The 12,255-nt window shown below is 32.2% G+C and overlaps 5 non-coding genes across 5 annotated transcripts; all 5 read right to left on the reverse strand.

Moving 5' to 3' along the window:
* Nucleotides 1-411: 411 nt before the first annotated feature.
* TRNAI-AAU (transfer RNA isoleucine (anticodon AAU)) lies at nucleotides 412-485 on the reverse strand. The gene has a single exon. It is a non-coding gene; the product is annotated as a tRNA-Ile (tRNA).
* Nucleotides 486-2,136: 1,651 nt separating this feature from the next.
* On the reverse strand, nucleotides 2,137-2,210 carry TRNAI-AAU (transfer RNA isoleucine (anticodon AAU)). Its single transcript has one exon. It is a non-coding gene; the product is annotated as a tRNA-Ile (tRNA).
* A 1,652-nt stretch (nucleotides 2,211-3,862) lies between these two features.
* Nucleotides 3,863-3,936, reverse strand: TRNAI-AAU (transfer RNA isoleucine (anticodon AAU)). The gene has a single exon. It is a non-coding gene; the product is annotated as a tRNA-Ile (tRNA).
* Nucleotides 3,937-6,451: 2,515 nt separating this feature from the next.
* TRNAI-AAU (transfer RNA isoleucine (anticodon AAU)) lies at nucleotides 6,452-6,525 on the reverse strand. Its single transcript has one exon. It is a non-coding gene; the product is annotated as a tRNA-Ile (tRNA).
* A 2,515-nt stretch (nucleotides 6,526-9,040) lies between these two features.
* On the reverse strand, nucleotides 9,041-9,114 carry TRNAI-AAU (transfer RNA isoleucine (anticodon AAU)). The gene has a single exon. It is a non-coding gene; the product is annotated as a tRNA-Ile (tRNA).
* Nucleotides 9,115-12,255: the final 3,141 nt, after the last annotated feature.

A 12,255-nucleotide genomic window follows, 5' to 3' on the forward strand; every position in this document is an offset into this window, starting at 1 on the left:
AAAGTATGTCCTTGGCATTGTTAACTTTATGCTCTAAAGACTAAACTAATAGGCTCAATAAATATATAGCATACTATTGAAGAAATAGCAGATGATGAAGTGCTACCGATTGTTAACCCGGGATAGTTGGAAAGCTTATATTCAGCTGTTTACATTCATACTATCTTTATATTTCATCAACAAGACAAAACAAAAATGACCTCAATAAATTGCAAGAAATAAGAGATTTAGTTACTTGGCGTTAGAACTTAGAACCATTAATAGATATTCCAGGAGCTTTCAGAATAATAATTAATTCTACAACTATATCAAATGCATTCATCCAATCCTTCAAGCAGCATTTGATCCAAGGTGATAAACAGTCAAAAATGAGACACAAGAAAAATTAATCTTTTTTCAAACAATTAAACTTGGCCTGTACAGGGATCGAACCTGTGACCTTGGCGTTATTAGCACCACGCTCTAACCATCTGAGCTAACAGGCCATTTTACACAAATTCCTGGAAGTCCAGCATATGAAGAAGTGCTAATGATAGTTAACCCGGGAGATTTGGAAAGCTTAATTTCAGAGGTTTACCATGAAGTTATAAATATATAATATCAACATGAAGAAACTTATATGACTTTAAAAAAATTACAATACAAAAGAGATTTTCATACTTAGTGTTAGAACTTAGAACCATTAATGTTTTTTCCATGTGTTTTAGCAATAAATAACAATTCATCACCTATATGCAATTGATTCATTTAATCATTCTATCAGCTTCCCCTCAAAGGAAATATAGAGATACACATGATACAGAAGAAAATACATCTATTTTCAACATTAAAGGAGCATCAAGTATTGGCTTGGAGACGGATTGAAAGTATGTCTTTGGCATTTTTAACTTTATGCTCTAAAGACTAAACTAATAGGCTCACTAAATATATAGCATACTATTGAAGAAATAGCAGATGATGAAGTGCTACTGATTGTTAACCCGGGATAGTTGGAAAGCTTATATTCAGCTGTTTACATTCATACTATCTTTATATTTCATCAACAAGACAAAACAAAAATGACCTCAATAAATTGCAATAAATAAGAGATTTAGTTACTTGGCGTTAGAACTTAGAACCAATTATAGATATTCCAGGAGCTTTCAGAATAATAATTAATTCTACAACTATATCAAATGTATTCATCCAATCCTTCAAGTAGCTTTTGATCCAAGGTGATAAACAGTCAAAAATGAGACACAAGAAAAATGTATCTTTTTACAAACAAATAAACTTGGCCTGTACAGGGATCGAACCTGTGACCTTGGCGTTATTAGCCCCTCGCTCTAACCATCTGAGCTAACAGGCCGTTTTGCACATAATCCTGGAAGTCCAGCATATGAAGAAGTGCTAATGATAGTTAACCCGGGAGATTTGGAAAGCTTAATTTCAGAGGTTTACCATGAAGTTATAAATATACAATATCAACATGAAGAAACTAATATGACTTTAAAAAAATTACAATACAAAAGACATTTTCATACTTAGTGTTAGAACTTAGAACCATTAATGTTTTTCCATGTGTTTTAGCAATAAATAACAATTCATCACCTATATGCAATTGAATCATCTAATCATTCTATCTGCTTCCCCTCAAAGGAAATATAGACATACACATGATACAGAAGAAAATACATCTATTTTCAACATTAAAGGAGCATCAAGTATTGGCTTGGAGACTGATTGAAAGTATGTCCTTGGCATTTTTAACATTATGCTCTAAAGACTAAACTAATAGGCTCAATAAATATATAGCATACCATTGAAGAAATAGCAGATGATGAAGTTCTACCGATTGTTAACCCGGGATAGTTGGAAAGCTTATATTCAGCTGTTTACATTCATACTATCTTTATATTTCATCAACAAGACAAAACAAAAATGACCTCAATGAATTGCAATAAATAAGAGATTTAGTTACTTGGCGTTAGAACTTAGAACCATTAATAGATATTCCAGGAGCTTTCAGAATAATAATTAATTCTACAACTATATCAAATGTATTCATCCAATCCTTCAAGCAGCATTTGATCCAAGGTGATAAACAGTCAAAAATGAGACACAAGAAAAATTAATCTTTTTACAAACAATTAAACTTGGCCTGTACAGGGATCGAACCTGTGACCTTGGCGTTATTAGCACCATGCTCTAACCATCTGAGCTAACAGGCCATTTTGGACAAATTACTGGAAGTCCAGCATATGAAGAAGTGCTAATGATAGTTAACCCGGGAGATTTGGAAAGCTTAATTTCAGAGGTTTACCATGAAGTTATAAATATATAATATCAACATGAAGAAACTTATATGACTTTAAAAAAATTACAATACAAAAGAGATTTTCATACTTAGTGTTAGAACTTAGAACCATTAAGGTTTTTTCCATGTGTTTTAGCAATAAATAACAATTCATCACCTATATGCAATTGATTCATTTAATCATTCTATCAGCTTCCCCTCAAAGGAAATATAGAGATACACATGATACAAAAGAAAATACATCTATTTTCAACATTAAAGGAGCATCAAGTATTGGCTTGGAGACGGATTGAAAGTATGTCCTTGGCATTTTTAACTTTATGCTCTAAAGACTAAACTAATAGGCTCACTAAATATATAGCATACTATTGAAGAAATAGCAGATGATGAAGTGCTACTGATTGTTAACCCGGGATAGTTGGAAAGCTTATATTCAGCTGTTTACATTCATACTATTTTCATATTTCATCAACAAGACAAAACAAAAATGACCTCAATAAATAGCAATAAATAAGAGATTTAGTTACTTGGTGTTAGAACTTAGAACCATTAATAGATATTCCAGGAGCTTTCAGAATAATGATTAATTCTACAACTATATCAAATGTATTCATCCAATCCTTCAAGCATCGTTTGATCCAAGGTGATAAACAGTCAAAAATGAGACACAAGAAAAATTAATCTTTTTTCAAACAATTAAACTTGGCCTGTACAGGGATCGACCCTGTGACCTTGGCGTTATTAGCACCACGCTCTAACCATCTGAGCTAACAGGCCGGTCTGCACAAATTCCTGGAAGTCCAGCATATGAAGAAGTGCTAATGATAGTTAACCCGGGAGATTTGGAAAGCTTAATTTCGGAGGTTTACCATGACGTTATAAATATATAATATCAACATGAAGAAACTAATATGACTTTAGAAAAATTACAATACAAAAGAGATTTTCATACTTAGTGTTAGAACTTAGAGCCAATAATGTTTTTTCCATGTGTTTTAGCAATAAATAACAATTCATCACCTATATGCAATTGATTCATCTAATCATTGTGTCAGCTTCCCCTCGAAGGAAATATAGACATACAAATGATACTGAAGAAAATACATCTATTTTCAACATTAAAGGAGCATCAAGTATTGGCTTAGAGACTGATTGAAAGTATGTTCTTGGCATTGTTAACTTTATGCTCTAAAGACTAAACTAATAGGCTCAATAAATATATAGCATACTATTGAAGAAATAGCAGATGATGAAGTGCTACCGATTGTTAACCCGGGATAGTTGGAAAGCTTATATTCAGCTGTTTACATTCATACTATCTTTATATTTCATCAACAAGACAAAACAAAAATGACCTCAATAAATTGCAATAAATAAGAGATTTAGTTACTTGGCGTTAGAACTTAGAACCATTAATAGATATTCCAGGAGCTTTCATAATAATAATTAATTCTACAACTATATCAAATGCATTCATCCAATCCTTCAAGCAGCGTTTGATCCAAGGTGATAAACAGTCAAAAATGAGACACAAGAAAAATTAATCTTTTTTCAAACAATTAAACTTGGCCTGTACAGGGATCGAACCTGTGACCTTGGCGTTATTAGCACCACGCTCTAACCATCTGAGCTAACAGGCCATTTTGCACAAATTCCTGGAAGTCCAGCATATGAAGAAGTGCTAATGACAGTTAACCCGGGAGATTTGGAAAGCTTAATTTCGGAGGTGTACCATGAAGTTATAAATATAAATTATCAACATGAAGAAACTAATATGACTTTAGAAAAATTACAATACAAAAGAGATTTTCATACTTAGTGTTAGAACTTAGAACCATTAATGTTTTTTCCATGTGTTTTAGCAATAAATAACAATTCATCACCTATATGCAATTGATTCATCTAATCATTCTATCAGCTTCCCCTCAAAGGAAATATAGACATACACATTATACAGAAGAAAATACATCTATTTTCAACATTAAAGGAGCATCACTTATTGGCTTGGAGACTGATTGAAAGTATGTCCTTGGCATTTTTAACTTTATGCTCTAAAGACTAAACTAATAGGCTCACTAAATATATAGCATACTATTGAAGAAATAGCAGATGATGAAGTGCTACTGATTGTTAACCCGGGATAGTTGGAAAGCTTATATTCAGTTGTTTACATTCATACTATCTTTATATTTCATCAACAAGACAAAACAAAAATGACCTCAATAAATTGCAATAAATAAGAGATTTAGTTACTTGGCGTTAGAACTTAGAACCAATTATAGATATTCCAGGAGCTTTCAGAATGATAATTAATTCTACAACTATATCAAATGTATTCATCCAATCCTTCAAGTAGCTTTTGATCCAAGGTGATAAACAGTCAAAAATGAGACACAAGAAAAATGTATCTTTTTACAAACAATTAAACTTGGCCTGTACAGGGATCGGACCTGTGACCTTGGCGTTATTAGCACCACGCTCTAACCATCTGAGCTAACAGGCCATTTTGCACAAATTCCTGGAAGTCCAGCATATGAAGAAGTGCTAATGATAGTTAACCCGGGAGATTTGGAAAGCTTAATTTCAGAGGTGTACCATGAAGTTATAAATATAAATTATCAACATGAAGAAACTAATATGACTTTAGAAAAATTACAATACAAAAGAGATTTTCATACTTAGTGTTAGAACTTAGAACCATTAATGTTTTTTCCATGTGTTTTAGCAATAAATAACAATTCATCACCTATATGCAATTGATTCATCTAAACATTCTATCAGCTTCCCCTCAAAGGAAATATAGACATACACATTATACAGAAGAAAATACATCTATTTTCAACATTAGAGGAGCATCAAGTATTGGCTTGGAGACTGATTGAAAGTATGTCCTTGGCATTTTTAACTTTATGCTCTACAGACTAAACTAATAGGCTCAATAAATACATAGCATACTATTGAAGAAATAGCAGATGATGAAGTGCTACTGATTGTTAACCCGGGATAGTTGGAAAGCTTATATTCAGCTGTTTACATTCATACTATTTTTATATTTAATCAACAAGACAAAACAAAAATGACCTCAATAAATTGCAATAAATAAGAGATTTAGTTACTTGGTGTTAGAACTTAGAACCATTAATAGATATTCCAGGAGCTTTCAGAATAATAATTAATTCTACAACCATATCAAATGTATTCATCCAATTCTTCAAGCATCGTTTGATCCAAGGTGATAAACAGTCAAAAATGAGACACAAGAAAAATGTATCTTTTTACAAACAATTAAACTTGGCCTGTACAGGGATCGGACCTGTGACCTTGGCGTTATTAGCACCACGCTCTAACCATCTGAGCTAACAGGCCATTTTGCACAAGTTCCTGGAAGTCCAGCATATGAAGAAGTGCTAATGATAGTTAACCCGGGAGATTTGGAAAGCTTAATTTCGGAGGTTTACCATGAAGTTATAAATATATATTATCAACATGAAGAAACTAATATGACTTTAGAAAAATTACAATACAAAAGAGATTTTCATACTTAGTGTTAGAACTTAGAGCCATTAAAGTTTTTTCCATGTGTTTTAGCAATAAATAACAATTCATCACCTATATGCAATTGATTCATTTAATCATTCTATCAGCTTCCCCTCAAAGGAAATATAGAGATACACATGATACAGAAGAAAATACATCTATTTTCAACTTTAAAGGAGCATCAAGTATTGGCTTGGAGACGGATTGAAAGTATGTCCTTGGCATTTTTAACTTTATGCTCTGAAGACTAAACTAATAGGCTCACTAAATATATAGCATCCTATTGAAGAAATAGCAGATGATGAAGTGCTACTGATTGTTAACCCGGGATAGTTGGAAAGCTTATATTCAGCTGTTTACATTCATACTATTTTTATATTTCATCAACAAGACAAAACAAAAATGACCTCAATAAATTGCAATAAATAAGAGATTTAGTTACTTGGTGTTAGAACTTAGAACCATTAATAGATATTCCAGGAGCTTTCAGAATAATAATTAACTCTACAACTATATCAAATGTATTCATCCAATCCTTCAAGCATCGTTTGATCCAAGGTGATAAACAGTCAAAAATGAGACACAAGAAAAATTAATCTTTTTTCAAACAATTAAACTTGGCCTGTACAGGGATCGAACCTGTGACCTTGGCGTTATTAGCACCACGCTCTAACCATCTGAGCTAACAGGCCGGTCTGCACAAATTCCTGGAAGTCCAGCATATGAAGAAGTGCTAATGATAGTTAACCCGGGAGATTTGGAAAGCTTAATTTCGGAGGTTTACCATGAAGTTATAAATATATAATATCAACATGAAGAAACTAATATGACTTTAGAAAAATTACAATACAAAAGAGATTTTCATACTTAGTGTTAGAACTTAGAGCCATTAATGTTTTTTCCATGTGTTTTAGCAATAAATAACAATTCATCACCTATATGCAATTGATTCATCTAATCATTGTGTCAGCTTCCCCTCGAAGGAAATATAGACATACAAATGATACTGAAGAAAATACATCTATTTTCAACATTAAAGGAGCATCAAGTATTGGCTTAGAGACTGATTGAAAGTATGTTCTTGGCATTGTTAACTTTATGCTCTAAAGACTAAACTAATAGGCTCAATAAATATATAGCATACTATTGAAGAAATAGCAGATGATGAAGTGCTACCGATTGTTAACCCGGGATAGTTGAAAAGCTTATATTCAGCTGTTTACATTCATACTATCTTTATATTTCATCAACAAGACAAAACAAAAATGACCTCAATAAATTGCAATAAATAAGAGATTTAGTTACTTGGTGTTAGAACTTAGAACCATTAATAGATATTCCAGGAGCTTTCAGAATAATAATTAATTCTACAACTATATCAAATGTATTCATCCAATCCTTCAAGCATCGTTTGATCCAAGGTGATAAACAGTCAAAAATGAGACACAAGAAAAATTAATCTTTTTTCAAACAATTAAACTTGGCCTGTACAGTGATCGAACCTGTGACCTTGGCGTTATTAGTACCACGCTCTAACCATCTGAACTAACAGGCCATTTTGCACAAATTACTGGAAGTCCAGCATATGAAGAAGTGCTAATGATAGTTAACCCGGGAGATTTGGAAAGCTTAATTTCAGAGGTTTACCATGAAGTTATAAATATATAATATCAACATGAAGAAACTTATATGACTTTAAAAAAATTACAATACAAAAGAGATTTTCAAACTTAGTGTTAGAACTTAGAACCATTAATGTTTTTTCCATGTGTTTTAGCAATAAATAACAATTCATCACCTATATGCAATTGATTCATTTAATCATTCTATCAGCTTCCCCTCAAAGGAAATATAGAGATACACATGATACAAAAGAAAATACATCTATTTTCAACATTGAAGGAGCATCAAGTATTGGCTTGGAGACGGATTGAAAGTATGTCCTTGGCATTTTTAACTTTATGCTCTAAAGACTAAACTAATAGGCTCACTAAATATATAGCATACTATTGAAGAAATAGCAGATGATGAAGTGCTACTGATTGTTAACCCGGGATAGTTGGAAAGCTTATATTCAGCTGTTTACATTCATACTATTTTTATATTTCATCAACAAGACAAAACAAAAATGACCTCAATAAATTGCAATAAATAAGAGATTTAGTTACTTGGTGTTAGAACTTAGAACCATTAATAGATATTCCAGGAGCTTTCAGAATAATAATTAATTCTACAACTATATCAAATGTATTCATCCAATCCTTCAAGCATCGTTTGATCCAAGGTGATAAACAGTCAAAAATGAGACACAAGAAAAATTAATCTTTTTTCAAACAATTAAACTTGGCCTGTACAGGGATCGACCCTGTGACCTTGGCGTTATTAGCACCACGCTCTAACCATCTGAGCTAACAGGTCGGTCTGCACAAATTCCTGGAAGTCCAGCATATGAAGAAGTGCTAATGATAGTTAACCCGGGAGATTTGGAAAGCTTAATTTCGGAGTTTTACCATGACGTTATAAATATATAATATCAACATGAAGAAACTAATATGACTTTAGAAAAATTACAATACAAAAGAGATTTTCATACTTAGTGTTAGAACTTAGAGCCAATAATGTTTTTTCCATGTGTTTTAGCAATAAATAACAATTCATCACCTATATGCAATTGATTCATCTAATCATTGTGTCAGCTTCCCCTCGAAGGAAATATAGACATACAAATGATACTGAAGAAAATATATCTATTTTCAACATTAAAGGAGCATCAAGTATTGGCTTAGAGACTGATTGAAAGTATGTTCTTGGCATTGTTAACGTTATGCTCTAAAGACTAAACTAATAGGCTCAATAAATATATAGCATACTATTGAAGAAATAGCAGATGATGAAGTGCTACCGATTGTTAACCCGGGATAGTTGGAAAGCTTATATTCAGCTGTTTACATTCATACTATCTTTATATTTCATCAACAAGACAAAACAAAAATGACCTCAATAAATTGCAATAAATAAGAGATTTAGTTACTTGGCGTTAGAACTTAGAACCATTAATAGATATTCCAGGAGCTTTCAGAATAATAATTAATTCTACAACTATATCAAATGCATTCATCCAATCCTTCAAGCAGCGTTTGATCCAAGGTGATAAACAGTCAAAAATGAGACACAAGAAAAATTAATCTTTTTTCAAACAATTAAACTTGGCCTGTACAGGGATCGAACCTGTGACCTTGGCGTTATTAGCACCACGCTCTAACCATCTGAGCTAACAGGCCATTTTGCACAAATTCCTGGAAGTCCAGCATATGAAGAAGTGCTAATGACAGTTAACCCGGGAGATTTGGAAAGCTTAATTTCGGAGGTGTACCATGAAGTTATAAATATAAATTATCAACATGAAGAAACTAATATGACTTTAGAAAAATTACAATACAAAAGAGATTTTCATACTTAGTGTTAGAACTTAGAACCATTAATGTTTTTTCCATGTGTTTTAGCAATAAATAACAATTCATCACCTATATGCAATTGATTCATCTAATCATTCTATCAGCTTCCCCTCAAAGGAAATATAGACATACACATTATACAGAAGAAAATACATCTATTTTCAACATTAAAGGAGCATCACTTATTGGCTTGGAGACTGATTGAAAGTATGTCCTTGGCATTTTTAACTTTATGCTCTAAAGACTAAACTAATAGGCTCACTAAATATATAGCATACTATTGAAGAAATAGCAGATGATGAAGTGCTACTGATTGTTAACCCGGTATAGTTGGAAAGCTTATATTCAGCTGTTTACATTCATACTATCTTTATATTTCATCAACAAGACAAAACAAAAATGACCTCAATAAATTGCAATAAATAAGAGATGTAGTTACTTGGCGTTAGAACTTAGAACCAATTATAGATATTCCAGGAGCTTTCAGAATGATAATTAATTCTACAACTATATCAAATGTATTCATCCAATCCTTCAAGTAGCTTTTGATCCAAGGTGATAAACAGTCAAAAATGAGACACAAGAAAAATGTATCTTTTTACAAACAATTAAACTAGGCCTGTACAGGGATCGGACCTGTGACCTTGGCGTTATTAGCACCACGCTCTAACCATCTGAGCTAACAGGCCATTTTGCACAAATTCCTGGAAGTCCAGCATATGAAGAAGTGCTAATGATAGTTAACCCGGGAGATTTGGAAAGCTTAATTTCAGAGGTGTGCCATGAAGTTATAAATATAAATTATCAACATGAAGAAACTAATATGACTTTAGAAAAATTACAATACAAAAGAGATTTTCATACTTAGTGTTAGAACTTAGAACCATTAATGTTTTTTCCATGTGTTTTAGCAATAAATAACAATTCATCACCTATATGCAATTGATTCATCTAAACATTCTATCAGCTTCCCCTCAAAGGAAATATAGACATACACATTATACAGAAGAAAATACATCTATTTTCAACATTAAAGGAGCATCAAGTATTGGCTTGGAGACTGATTGAAAGTATGTCCTTGGCATTTTTAACTTTATGCTCTACAGACTAAACTAATAGGCTCAATAAATACATAGCATACTATTGAAGAAATAGCAGATGATGAAGTGCTACTGATTGTTAACCCGGGATAGTTGGAAAGCTTATATTCAGCTGTTTACATTCATACTATTTTTATATTTAATCAACAAGACAAAACAAAAATGACCTCAATAAATTGCAATAAATAAGAGATTTAGTTACTTGGTGTTAGAACTTAGAACCATTAATAGATATTCCAGGAGCTTTCAGAATAATAATTAATTCTACAACTATATCAAATGTATTCATCCAATCCTTCAAGCATCGTTTGATCCAAGGTGATAAACAGTCAAAAATGAGACACAAGAAAAATTAATCTTTTTTCAAACAATTAAACTTGGCCTGTACAGGGATCAAACCTGTGACCTTGGCTTTATTAGCACCACGCTCTAACCATCTGAGCTAACAGGCCGGTCTGCACAAATTAGTGGAAGTCCAGCATATGAAGAAGTGCTAATGATAGTTAACCCGGGAGATTTGGAAAGCTTAATTTCGGAGGTTTACCATGAAGTTATAAATATATAATATCAACATGAAGAAACTAATATGACTTTAGAAAAATTACAATACAAAAGAGATTTTCATACTTAGTGTTAGAACTTAGAGCCATTAATGTTTTTTCCATGTGTTTTAGCAATAAATAACAATTCATCACCTATATGCAATTGATTCATCTAATCATTGTGTCAGCTTCCCCTCGAAGGAAATATAGACATAAAAATGATACTGAAGAAAATACATCTATTTTCAACATTAAAGGAGCATCAAGTATTGGCTTAGAGACTGATTGAAAGTATGTTCTTGGCATTGTTAACTTTATGCTCTAAAGACTAAACTAATAGGCTCAATAAATATATAGCATACTATTGAAGAAATAGCAGATGATGAAGTGCTACCGATTGTTAACCCGGGATAGTTGGAAAGCTTATATTCAGCTGTTTACATTCATACTATCTTTATATTTCATCAACAAGACAAAACAAAAAATGACCTCAATAAATTTCAATAAATAAGAGATTTAGTTACTTGGCGTTAGAACTTAGAACCATTAATAGATATTCCAGGAGCTTTCAGAATAATAATTAATTCTACAACTATATCAAATGCATTCATCCAATCCTTCAAGCAGCGTTTGATCCAAGGTGATAAACAGTCAAAAATGAGACACAAGAAAAATAAATCTTTTTTCAAACAATTAAACTTGGCCTTTACAGGGATCGAACCTGTGACCTTGGCGTTATTAGCACCACGCTCTAACCATCTGAGCTAACAGGCCATTTTGCACAAGTTCCTGGAAGTCCAGCATATGAAGAAGTGCTAATGATAGTTAACCCGGGAGATTTGGAAAGCTTAATTTCGGAGGTTTACCATGAAGTTATAAATATATATTATCAACATGAAGAAACTAATATGACTTTAGAAAAATTACAATACAAAAGAGATTTTCATACTTAGTGTTAGAACTTAGAGCCATTAAAGTTTTTTCCATGTGTTTTAGCAATAAATAACAATTCATCACCTATATGCAATTGATTCATTTAATCATTCTATCAGCTTCCCCTCAAAGGAAATATAGAGATACACATGATACAGAAGAAAATACATCTATTTTCAACATTAAAGGAGCATCAAGTATTGGCTTGGAGACGGATTGAAAGTATGTCCTTGGCATTTTTAACTTTATGCTCTGAAGACTAAACTAATAGGCTCACTAAATATATAGCATCCTATTGAAGAAATAGCAGATGATGAAGTGCTACTGATTGTTAACCCGGGATAGTTGGAAAGCTTATATTCAGCTGTTTACATTCATACTATTTTTATATT

Source organism: Lissotriton vulgaris, chromosome 4_1 (genome assembly GCF_964263255.1).
Source record: "Lissotriton vulgaris chromosome 4_1, aLisVul1.2, whole genome shotgun sequence".
Lineage (NCBI taxonomy): Eukaryota > Metazoa > Chordata > Amphibia > Caudata > Salamandridae > Lissotriton > Lissotriton vulgaris.